This window comes from Bufo bufo, chromosome 5 (genome assembly GCF_905171765.1).
Source record: "Bufo bufo chromosome 5, aBufBuf1.1, whole genome shotgun sequence".
In the NCBI taxonomy this organism is placed as follows: Eukaryota; Metazoa; Chordata; class Amphibia; order Anura; family Bufonidae; genus Bufo; species Bufo bufo.
Window position 1 is genome coordinate 112,844,539 of NC_053393.1, and position 13,713 is coordinate 112,858,251.

Sequence of the window (13,713 nt, forward strand, 5' to 3'; positions counted from 1 at the left end):
GTGGGGTGGACGATGTGCTAACAGTGGCCGGACGCTAAGAGTGCCGGCCACAGTCAGCGCACGCACACAAAAAAGTGCTTGCGCCCCAAAAAATTTGTGTGGAGGGGTGGGGGGCAAGCTTCAGCACCCCTGGGGGGGTCTAGGGTCACACAGCTGAGTGTGCTGTGGACCCGAGACACCCCGTCAGGGTAATGCAAAAATAAAACTTTCCCTGACTATCCCTACCTATCTAAGCTCTCCCTAACCTGTCCCTATTGTACCTTTTTAGTGCCAGATGGCACTATGGTGGCTCAGTGGGGGTGCTGGGCTCTGGAGCTGGATCCTGCTCCTCTCTCCACAAGTCTGGACACAGAAAGGAGGAGGAGAGCAGAGCTGCAGTAAGTTAAACCCCCCGCCCACCCTGCAGCCAATCGGAAGCGATCCTGAGAGGTGATGTCACCATCACCTCTCAGGATCGCAGGATGGTGATTGGTGGTGTATTATCACACCACCGATCACCATCCTATTCCGGGTTATTGGGTCACCAGAGACCCGAATAACCCAGAAACGCAGCAAACCGCAGGTCTGAATTGACCTGCGGTTTGCTGCGATCGCCGATACGGGGGGGGGGGGGGGGTCACAGGACCCCCCTCGGCATAGTCCCAGGGGGCCTGCTGATTGATTTCAGCAGGCACCCAGTTCCGATCACCGACCGCCGGTGATCGGAAATACAAAGGGCGTACAGGTACGCCCTGTGTCTTTAAGTACCGGGACATCAGGGTGTACTTGTACGCCCTGTGTCCCCAACAGGTTAAGAAGTAAATTTAAAAGTTACGTTTTAAGTAGGTTAACTTCTTCCAGTGATAAATATTTGATACAAACCTACATATATATGCATTTAACTATACCTGTGAAATACTAAATAAAAACGGTGTCAAAAAAGTCTTTTTTTGTCACCTTACATCACAAAAAGTGTAATAGCAAGCGATAAAAAAGTCATATGCACCCTAAAATAGTACCAATCAAACTGAAAAAAAAATGAGCCCCTACACAAGACAGTCGCCCAAAAATAAAAAAAACTATGGCTTTTAGAATAGATACTAAAAAATTGTATTTTTTTTCAAAAATGCTTTATTATGTAAAACTGAAACAAACAACCAAAAAAGTAGTCATATTTGGTATTGTCACGTCCGTAACAACCTGCTCTATAAAAATTCCACATGATCTAACCTGTCAGATGAACGTTGTAAATAACAAAAAATAAAAACTGTGCCAAAACAGCTATTTTTTGTTACCTTGCCTCACAAAAAGTGTAATATAAAGCAACCAAGAAAGAATCATATTTACCCTAAAATAGTACCAACAAAACTGCCACCTTATCCTGTAGTTTCCAAAACGGGGTCACTTGACTGGATTTGCCCCCCAGGAATAAGGCTGCCAGTCCTCCCCTGATTTGGATGTATGCTTTGGGTCGTTGTCATGCTGAAAGATGAAGTTCCTTTTAATGTTCAGCTTTCTAGCAGAAGCCTGAAGGTTTTGTGCCAATATTGACTGGTATTTGGAACTGTTCATAATTCCCTCTAATTTAGCTAAGGCCCCAGTTCCAGCTGAAGAAAAACAGCCCCAAAGCATGATGCTGCCACCACCATGCTTCACTGTGGGTATGGTGTTCTTTTGGTGATGTGCAGTGTTGTTTTTGGGCCAAACATATCTTTTTGAATTATGGCCAAAAAGTTCAACCTTGGTTTCATTAGACCATAACACCTTTTCCCACATGCTTTTGGGAGACTTCAGATGTGTTTTTGCAAAATGTAGCCTGGCTTGGATGTTTTTCTTCGTAAGAAAAGTCTTTTGTCCTGCCACTCTACTTCATAGCCCAGACATATGAAGAATACGGGAGATTGTTGTTACATGTACCACACAGCCAGTACTTGACAGATATTCCTGCAGCTCCTTTATTGTTGCTGTAGGCCTCTTGGTAGCCTCCCAGACCAGTTTTCTGCTCGTGTTTTCATCAATTTGGGAGGCAGTTCTTGGTAATGTCACTGTTGTGCCATATTTTCTCCACTTGATGATGACTGTCTTTACTGTGTGGCATGGTATATCTAATGCCTTGGATATTATTTTGTACCATTCTCCTGACTGATACCTTTTTTTTAAAAAATATTTTTATTGATCATCCAGCAATATACATTAAATAAAAACAACATTAGCAACATTTATCTTTTTTCCTTTAACCCCCCCTCCCCCCTACCCCTGCGATGCATCTACGTTCACCGCCAGTCCTTGGTTCTAAGACCGAGGAGAGTGGTGACAAGTGAGGATCGGAAGTTCTATGGATTCCAGTCTCCCCAGATTCCAATCCATTTTTTCTCCATGTTTCTCTGTTTATACAGAATATACTCATATCTCTTAGTAATGTTCACCAGATTTAACCATGTATTCATAGTGGGACTCTTTCGTGAAAACCAGGAGCATGCTATCAAAAGACATGCCAAAAACATTATCTTGAGTAAAAGATTTTTTTTATATTGCTGACAGCTCACCTTGGCCAGTTCACCTAGTACCCAACATTCAGCAATAAAAGGGATCCGCACCTTCAGTTTCCCTTCAATATATTTATGAATAACTCCCCAATACTGTTTCAGCTCTGCATAGGACCAAAACATATGGAGATAGTCCGCTTCAGGGTCATCACACCTAGGATAGTTAGAGCTTTTCCTAATCCCACATCTATTAAGCCAGATAGGTGTAACATAAAGTCTATGTAGAATATTAAACTGCACCACCACGTGGTTATAATTATGTGAAACCAATTTTAAATTCAGAGTTACCTTCTGCTGGTCATCCAAATGGATCATTGGAAACTCATTTTTCCAAGTCCTCTGACCAGGAGAAGAAGCATCTCCAAATCGAGTTATTAATAAATTTTTATAAAGGTGAGAAATCCTCATCTTCTGATCTAAATTCCCGAACCACTCATTAAATTGTGTTAAAGTGTCTATTTGAAGCCTGTTTTTTTTCCTGTATACTCAAAAGTGCCGATCTTAACTGTAAATATCGAAACCATAATAATTTCTGTGCTTTTTCTCTCTGTGATAATTCTACAAAAAAAATAATGTCTCCATTACTTACTACCTGTGTCAAATATACAATATTACTTTTTTGCAAATATTGTTCCTTAACTAGTGTATCTAAAGTTTTGAAGTGGTGATTGTACCATAAAGGAGTGCATCCTAGTGAACCTTTCACTCCACACCATAATCTAATAGCCTGCCATGACTTCACAAAAAGATTCCTGGCTAATCTAAATTCCCTATCAGAGTTGATCAATTGATCAGACTCCAAGAGAGTAAAAAAATGATCATATGGAGATCTGTTAACTAAGTCCCTGCAAAGTGGGCTGTCCTTCCATTCACGAAAAAAACAAAACTGTGCAGCTAAAAAATAACCCTTGAAACAGGGGAGGTTAACTCCTACACTCTCCAGGGGCTTATACCAATACTCTAATTTAAGTCTAACCCGTTTCCTGCCCCAGAGTAGGTCGTTAATAATTCTTTCAATCAACTTAAAATACCTATCCGGGATCCAGACTGGAGAATTCCTAAAGAGATAGAGTAACTGAGGGAGAATCACCATCTTGACTAAAGATATTCTATCAGCCTTTGATAAAGGTAATCGAAGCCAAGTTGTTATTTTTAACCTTAACTTATTTATCATTGGCATCACGTTAAGGCTACTTTCACACCTGCGTTCGGGTGTCCGCTCGTGAGCTCCGTTTGAAGGGGCTCACAAGCGGCCCCGAACGCAGCCGTCCAGCCCTAATGCATTCTGAGTGGATGCGGATCCGCTCAGAATGCATCAGTCTGCCAGCGTTCAGCCTCCGCTCTGCTCAGTGAGCGGACACCTGAACGCTGCTTGCAGCGTTCGGGTGTCCGCCTGGCCGTGCGGAGGCAAGCGGATCTGTCCAGACTTACAATGTAAGTCAATGGGGACGGATCCGCTTGAAGATGACACCATATGGCTCAATCTTCAAACGGATCCATCCCCCATTGACTTTCAATGTAAAGTCTGGACGGATCCGTTCAGGCTGCTTTCACACAAATTTTTTTTTCAAACTATAATGCAGACGGATCCGTTCTTAACGGATACAAACGTCTGCATTATAGGAGCGGATCCGTCTGAGCAGACATCAGACGGACCCGCTCTGAACGCAAGTGTGAAAGTAGCCTAAGTGAAATGAAATCTTCTACCCTAGGGGAGACTGTAATACCGAGATACTCAAAAGAATTAGCAATTTTCAAGGTGTTCAGTGGGCTATCCTTGGGGAGTGATAATTGATCTAAGGGCGTCATTGTTGTATCTAATGGCATATTCGTAGTTTTATCCCAATTTACATCCAGACCTGAGGATTGTCCAAAGGAGTTTATCGTTTGCATAATGGTTAAAAGAGTAAGTTTTGTCTGTTGGACATAAAATAAGATATCATCAGCATATAAAGAAATGCGGTCTTCCGTTCCCAATACCCCGAACCCTAATATCCTCGGATCTTGTCTAACCCTGGCAGCCAAAGGTTCGACATAGATATCGAATAAAAGAGGAAAGAGTGGACATCCCTGGTGAGTTCCCCTAGTCATGGGAAAACTTCTTGTAAAACACCCATTTATATTTAGTCTTGCAGTAGGGGATCTATAAAGAAGTTTAACCATGTTAATAAACCTAGGGCCAAAACCCATCCTATGAAGCACTTTCCATAGGAACCCCCACTCAACCCTATCAAATGCCTTAGACACATCTATAGACAAAATAGAACGTGGGGGCCCGCCCAAAGTCTGTATATTAGCAAAAAGACGATGTCAATTATAATGGGTCCCTTTATTGGGGATAAGGCCATTTTGATCTGGATGTACAATTGATGTCATAACACTAGTAGTTTTGTACTGATGTGTGCCCCCTCACAGTAGTTATGCCCACATTGTGCCCCCTCACAGTAGTTATGCCCACATTGTGCCCTCTCACAGTTGTTATGCCCAAATTTTGCCCCCTCTCTCTGTGCCCCTTTCACAGTTGTAATGCCCTCTTTGTTCCCCCTTCACAGTAATAATATCCATTGTGCCCCCTTAACAGTAGTAATGCCCACTGTGCTAGTAATGCCCCCCTCCTTAGTAGAAATCCCCATTGCGCCCCCTCCATAGTAGTAATGCCCTCTGTGCCCCCTCCAGAGTAATAAAGCCCTCTTTAATGCCTCTGTATAAAAAAAAACACCAAAAAAAAACACAGTAACTACTCACCTTGTCCCGTTCCTGAAGCTCACATACCTCTCTTCCCTGCAGGCACAGATCGCTCTGCGGCACTGTGTGGGAGGAGCTTATATAGATTTCTGTGCTGGAGGCTCCGCCCACAGATGCTGGCAGTGCAATCTGTGTGTGAAGGCTGACTGGTCGAGCGGGGAGAAGTCTTCCTGCTTCACCATTCTGTGCGCCGCAGGCCTGAAGGAGGGGAGGAGTGCGGGGAGCTGAGCAGTGAGTGACAGGACCGCAGCTCCCAACACTCCAGCAATGAGCACTTCCATCTGTATTGATGGAAGCGCTCATTGCTTCTGGCACCCCCCTGAGAGCCGGCACCCGGGGCGGACCACCCCCTCCCCACCCCCTCCCTCAGTTAGTACGCCACTGTCTCCGGCAGCTGCATAGAGATGAATGGAGCTTCGGACATGCATGCATTTAAACATGGAGCACGGGTCTTTGCACCCCTCTTCAATCAGACACCTATCCTCTATCCTGTGGACGGGGAATAATTTGCTGTCATGTGATAACTCCCAGGAAGCCAAATACAACATAAAGATTCATGATAGCATTTAAAAATCACACATTTATCATCACATTAGTAATATGACATTCCAGGGCCTTTTTGTTGTTTGCAATGTATCACTGAGGGCAAGTACCTAAAACTTAACTTTTATTTATAATCACAATAAAATAAAATTACAACTTGGATAAAGCATCCTAATTGGTGCGTAGAAAGCTATCAAGCTATCAATGGATAGCTTTCTACGCACCAATTAGGATGCTTTATCCAAGTTGTAATTTTATTTTATTGTGATTATAAATAACAGTTAAGTTTTAGGTACTTGCCCTCAGTGATACATTATATACATTAGCAAGAATCAATTGCCAATATACCTTCAGTGATTACTTTTTGTTGTTTGCAAAGTTTTCTCAGTACAGTTTTCCCATGGAAGATGATTTGTTTCATGTAAAGTATTGAGCTCTTGTATAGTAAATGAAATTACAAATAACATTGCCACTTACTACTTTATTCTCTATATCTCCCAATCTGGAGAATTCAGGTACTATCATGTACTGATTAGCAAAGCCAAGATGGGTTTTGGTCTGAGCAGAATTGTGGCATCTGTTTTTTTGTTTTTCCTGCTAGATATCTTCAAAGACTGCAATATGACCTGGCTTGAAAGGATCTAGACATTAACAGACCACAGAAAATCAAAAACCTTTACTGTCTACCATTAGACAAAGTCAACTGTGATGAAGGGGTCATGAGAAGAGACAATGGAGAAGCTCCCCCCAACTTCTGTAAATCTTAAGCCTGTTATATCACTTAAACCTCTTCATTGCTGATAAACCAACAATGGCTGAAAAGCTATCATTGATGATGTTTTCTGATAACAGAAGCCGGTTTATTTTGTCTCTTTGAATTTGCTCCACAGAGTGTGACATGTGCAAATGGCTTTAATATTTCCAAAATGTTTTCATTTTGCCACAACTTCACTTTCGTTACTATCAGAAATATACAGTACATTTGTATGCCCAAAAAATTATCTTTACCTCTAAAATATCCATTGTCTTCTATGGTACAGACATATGCCCATAGACGTAACAAGAAACGATAGGACAAGAAATCCACCCTGACCCTAGTCGGTAGCAAGTGAGTTCTGGGCATAAAAGAGTTAAAACTATTTGTAGAGAAACATCTTTCTCCCTTTACCTAAGCTGCATTACATTTTCCATTGCTCCATTGACCAGCTTGATGCTGGGCCCCATAGCATGAAGAGGGCATTGGCTATTTGTTCAGTCCCCCAGATTAACCTTCACCTTACCCCCAACCCCACCTAACCCATAGAAATAAACACACAACACCACTGCTTGGATTTAATCGGCCACAGCAGCCGTTTATTGAATAAATACATAATATAACATAAAATAACCAATGACGAGGGAGGTCCTAGAAGCCCCAATAACCTCATAAACACTGGAACACCTGCGTCTCCATCTTGCCCCCAGCCGTTGAACCCAGCTCGGAGGCAGCAACTGAAGGACGCGTAATTAGTTACTACCAGCTCTTCAATGAGAGTCCAGACCCTCCCGCGGGGCCCTTCCATCCTCAGGTACCACCATATTCTTCCACTTCAAGGACCTCCCCCGCCTCCACGACTGCCACGACACATAAAACCCCAACTCTTCCCCCAGTACCACTTACACTAGGGACGGGAGGGTGGGCGTTTCTCTCCCCTGGCCGCAATGCTCCTGCTCCCGCCTCCTCCTTCCGTCTCAGCACTGGCCGCACCCCCCACTGCCCTAGTAACTCGCGCCTCTTCACCCAAACCCGCCCCCACTCACACTTAACCCTTGCCTCACCTGTCCTTCACCGCCAAGCCCCTTCATGCTCGGCCTCCCCCACCGCTGCGCTCCTCGTCCGGCCTGACTTGAAGAGGGCATTGGCTATTTGTTCAGTCCCCCAGATTAACCTTCACCTTACCCCCAACCCCACCTAACCCATAGAAATAAACACACAACACCACTGCTTGGATTTAATCGGCCACAGCAGCCGTTTATTGAATAAATACATAATATTACATAAATTAACCAATGACGAGGGAGGTCCTAGAAGCCCCAATAACCTCATAAACACTGGAACACCTGCGTCTCCATCTTGCCCCCAGCCGTTGAACCCAGCTCAGAGGCAGCAACTGATGGACGCGTAATTAGTTACTACCAGCTCCTCAATGAGAGTCCAGCCCCTCCCGCGGGGCCCTCCCATCCTCAGGTACCACCATATTCTTCCACTTCAAGGACCTCCCCCGCCTCCAAGAACGCGCAGCTTGACTACCTCAAACCTGCGCGTCCCTCCACATACGTAAGGCTATTTCCACACCACTCTGGAGCCCCAGAGACCACAAATCCATCCCCACCGCATTCAGATGCACTCCATCCGCTCTCCAAAATGCACCAACGCCTTTCTCCAATACCTCATGTCGCACCACCATACCGCCATTCCTCTCCATAAACCGACCCACTGCCCTATTCACCTTAATCCGTGCCTTATTAAGGCTCTCCACTGACCTCACACCCCTCCAAGCCTGCCGCGGAACAATGTCCGACCAAACTGTGATCACCCCCGGAAACAACGCCCAAATCCTCAGCAGGTCGAACTTTACATCTCGAATCAACTCCCTAAAAGGACGCCTCCCCAAGTCATTACCCCCCACATGTAAAACCAACACATCCGGAGGACGATCCAACCGCACAAAATGATGAACCTCCCGCAACACTCCGCCCCACAACATACCTCTCACACCTAACCACCTGACCGTAGCCAACTCCGGACTAAAACCCAACTGGCGACCGCTCGGTCTCACGTCCGCTCTGATCGCCCCCCAAAACACATAGGAGTGACCTAAGATCCACACCAAAGCCGCCGTCGTCAGACCTGTGAACACAAAAGAACAAAATTAACACAAACCTACCCCCCACAGTACCATTACAACAATGCAGGCCGCACATACGATTTAAAACGCACCGACTCCCAATGCCCTATCTTCTTAATCACCTCCTCACTGGCACCTGACCTGGCTGCCTCAGTCGCCGCCCCAATTCTGAACGAATGACCAGAATAATCCTTGACCGGCACACCCAAAACCTTTAAGCATTTTTTAAAGACTGCCAAAAATTGAAATCTAGACAAAAAGGAATCATCTTCATGCCTAAGAAACGGAAGCGCATCCCTCTGAAGACCTGAACCATAAGACCCTGCACACCGCACCGGGCACATACTACACCCTGGCACCGAAAACAAAGTAAACCGCTGCCCCCTACCCTCCTGATCCGTTTTTGACCTGCGAATCCGGACAGACACCCTGTCCCCTGCCAACTCGACATCCTCGCTCCTAAGCCCCCCCGCTCTGCGAACACTGCCACACACCAACTCCCCCAAACGGAAGGCACCGAAAAATGCTAGGGAAAACGTCGCCCTAAATAGCCCCAACTCCCAAGCGGAGCTACAAATGCCACTCAACTTATCACCCATTTGCAACAACAACTCAAAAGACACCGGCCTCCGACAATCCAGCACCCTACCTGCTCCCCTACGCCATCCCTTCAAAACCTGCCGCACCAAAAAACTCTTTGTCAAATCCGGTAGCCCCCGCAACTTCAACCCAAACGCTACCCCTGCAATAAAATGATTCACCTTCGACACCGACCACCCCTCGCTTTTCAACTGCCCCAGCAACATCAACAACCTCACCTCGCCATCCCCCACACCAGCCCCCCAAGTCCCATTCCAACTTTCCCAGGTCGTCCACGCCTTACCATACTCCCTCCAAGTACCCGGACTCAACGAATCCCTCAACAGCCCCATCACTTCTCCTCCAGGATCCCCCACAGCCACGGCGGACACTCCAGACCCTCCACCTCCACTTCTGGAGCCAGAAGCCGGAACCGCTCCCACTGTAAACGAGAAAGAGAATCCGCCACAGAATTAGACACTCCAGCAACATGCTCTGCCACCAACCACACATTAATCGACAAACATCTCAATACCAGAAACTGCAAAAGCCTAACCACCGGCGGAGAAGATGCGGACAAACTATTGATAGCCTGAACCATCCCCAGATTGTCACAATGAAACCGCACCTTCCTGTTCTCAAATTTCTCGCCCCACAACACAACCGCCCTCACAATGGGAAAAAGTTCTAACAAAGCCATGTTCCTCACCCACCCGCGACTTACCCACGAATCCGGCCACCCGCCCGCACACCATTGTCCCTGGCAATAAGCCCCAAAACCCACTCCCCCCGACGCGTCAGTATATAACTCAAAATCCACACTATCACACAACTCTGCGATCACTAAAGACCTGCCATTGTACTGACCCAAAAACTCCGCCCACACCCTCAAATCCCTTTTAACTCCTTACGCAACCTAATAAAGTGATAAGGCGCTGACACCCCCGCCGTAGCTGCGGCCAACCTTCTACAGAAAATTCTACCCATTGGCATAATTTGACAAGCGAAGTTCAGCTTACCTAACAACGACTGCAAATCCCGCAACCTAATCTTCCCCCTCCCTATGGCCCTATCAATCTCCTGGCGCAAATCCAGCAACTTATCCTCAGGAAGCCTACACTCCATCCGCTCCGTATCTATGACAATCCCCAAAAAACACAACTCCGTCACCGGACCCAACGTCTTTTCCCGCGCTAACGGTACCCCAAAACGCACAAAAACCGACTGCACCGTGTGCAGCAACAAAGAACAAACCTGTGAATTCGCCGGCCCTAAACACAAAAAATCGTCTAAATAATGGATAATAGATGAACAACCTGAAACTTCCACCACTACCCACTCCAAAAACGAGCTAAAGGTCGCAAAATACGCACACGAAAGAGAGCACCCCATCGGCAAGCACCTATCCACAAAATACTCCCCATCCCAAAAACAGCCCAACAACCCCATGCTCTCCACGTGAACCGGAAGCAAACGAAACGCCGCTTCCACATCAACCTTAGCCATCAACGTCCCCTGCCCCCACCGCCTCGCCCATCTCACAGCCGCATCAAAGGAAGTATAGACCACCGAACAAAGTTCAGGATCTATACCATCATTGACCGACGCACCTTTTGGGTAAGACAAGTGATGAATGAGCCGAAACTTGTTCGGCTCCTTCTTAGGCACCACTCCTAGAGGTTCCTTGAATGGTTCCTTGAATGGACCCCCCATCCGCCCCAACTCAACCTCCTTCCTCAACTTCTCCGCCACCACCCCCGCATGAACAAGCGCGGACCTAAGATTCTTAAGAACAATAGGCCCTGCCGTGACAACCGATGGAATACGAAAACCGAACCTAAACCCATCCCCCAACAAACCAGCCGCAACCCGATCAGGATATTTATCTAGAAACACCTGCATCTCTTCCACCCGGGCGTCCGTCCCTTTTCCAGCCCCCTCACCCCCCTTATTCCTTCCCCCCTTGAAGCAACGGTTAGCTCCATGGGGTCCCCCACACACAGTGCACTCGTGCTTAAATTTGCACTTAGCCCCAAATCTGCAGTTTCCTTCATTAAAAAGGAAACACAACCCTTTTGCCGACGCCGCTGCCAAAGCACCCGGGGATGACCCCCCGGACTCCCCCCGAAAGGACTGCCCAGCCCTAGGCGGCGCCGTCACCCTCAACCACAACCCAATATCCTTATGATCCCACCGGATATCAGGCCTCACCGCCTTACGCTGCCGGAACTGCTCGTCATAACGGAGCCAGCCCACACCACCATAAACCCTATAAGCTTCCCCAATGGCATCCTGGTAGCAAAACAGCGCCGAACAACAATCCGGAGACCTTTCCCCAATGACACTTGCTAATATGGCAAACACCTGTAGCCAATTAGCAAACGTACGTGGGATCAATCGATGCCGACACTTATCCTCCTCCTCCTTCTTTCCCTCATCCTTCTTCCCCCTATCCAGGTTAAACCGTTCCAATGGGAGCAGCGAGAATATCTCCACATACTCTCCCTTCCAGATCTTTTCCCTCACTTCTTGCTTCAAATGAGCCCCCAGAGGCCCCCCAAAGCACACGTACACCTCCCTGCGCGCCCTATCATCCAACCTCTGCACCTCATCCTCTCCCCCGCCTGAGTCTCAACCGACACCGACCCCGCCGTACGCCCTTGCGTCCCCGCCACAGACCCCAGCACCACTCCCCACCCTGGCAAAGGAGACCCACCACCAGACCCCATACCAGACAACCATCCCGCCAATCCCCCCAAAAACTGCCCCAAACCCTTACCAAAATCACCCATGGCCCCCCCCCCCAACCGGGAAACCCTGCGCTAACATGGAGCCCCAAGCAATCTCACCAGGCACCACGCGCGCTGTGACTCCCGCTGCCGTAGATCCTGACTCCCGCAGCACGGACACTTCACCGGCATAGCTCCTGGACGTCGACGGCTGTTCCTCCTGGACCACCTGCACGACCCTCTGCACCACGCTGGACGGACACCGGGACGAGACCGCGGCACCACCCACAGCAAGGGGACCTTCTTTTTCTCTGTTTTGGTCTTCTCTGGACCTGCACTGGTATTCACCTCCACTCAGTGCAGCCCGAGGAACCCGGATATCGTCAAGAAGCCGAGTGGACCGCCCACTGAGAGAAGGACTGGGCCGGTCCACCGATCCTGGTCCTGAATCCTGCTGAACTGCCGCAGGAAGCGGGGGAAGGGGCGTCCCGCTCCGCTCAAGGCCCCGCCGTGTATTGGGATTCCTCCCGCGGCGAGAGCGACTCGCAGAAGGCTGAGCGGACGCTCTCTGCCGCCGAGGGTCCGCAGTGGGGCTCCCTACTCGGCGCTGGGCCCGGGGGGTGTTTTCAGGGCTTAGGCGCACCGGTGGAATACTCCGCCGCGGCCGGGCAGCCCGAACAATGGGGGTAGCCACAGGAGCAGGGGAAACTATGCACGCACCAACCTGCTCCTGCAGCCAGCCAGGCCCCCGCACCTCCGCTTCACGCCGCAGCCGCTCCAGCATTTCCTCCACAGACATCACGGGCGCCGACATCATACAGCCTGTTGTTTCTCTCCCCTGGCCGCAATGCTCCTGCTCCCCCCTCCTCCTTCCGTCTCAGCACTGGCCGCACCCCCCGCTGCCCTAGTAACTCGCGCCTCTTCACCCAAACCCGCCCCCACTCACACTTAACCCTTGCCTCACCTGTCCTTCACCGCCAAGCCCCTTCATGCTCGGCCTCCCCCACCGCTGCGCTCCTCGTCCGGCCTGACTGACTTTCCTCTGTACAGAGATATGCAGCATGGCTATGAAGATGATGGTCTGTATGGCACATAGTGTGGTCATCATAGTATATACTACAAAGTGCAGTCACCATGATGATGTTGATGAAGAAAGTGATGGTCCTCATGACTGGCTGCCTTTAACGAATACACTTAATACTGACCTTTAAGAACACAAAACTATACGTAGATATGGCAAAGAATTGTTGTCCGTCTAAGGTGTCACATGCAATTATCAATGAATGGAGGGGTAGTGCATATGCGGGCCAAATGCTCGATTCAACGTGACACAGGACTCCATTCTAAGGGAGTGTTCTATGGTGTTGGGGCATAACTAATGTGTGTGGGTGCTGAAGGGGCCTAACTAATGTAGGGGAGCATTAAAGGGGCATAACTACTGTGTAGGGGCACTAAGGGTGCATTCTTTGGTGTGGGGCACAAAGGGGACATAACTAATGTGTGGGGATACTAAAGGGGCATAACTATTGTGTACAGGCACAAGGGAGGGTATAACGGCTGTGTGTGCGCACTAAGGGGGCATAACTACTGTGTGGGGGCACAAAAGGGACATAACTACTGTGTGGGGGCACAAAATGGGCATAACTACAGTGTGGGGGCACTAAGGTATCGTCATTACTGTGAATATGGCACTAAAGGCACATT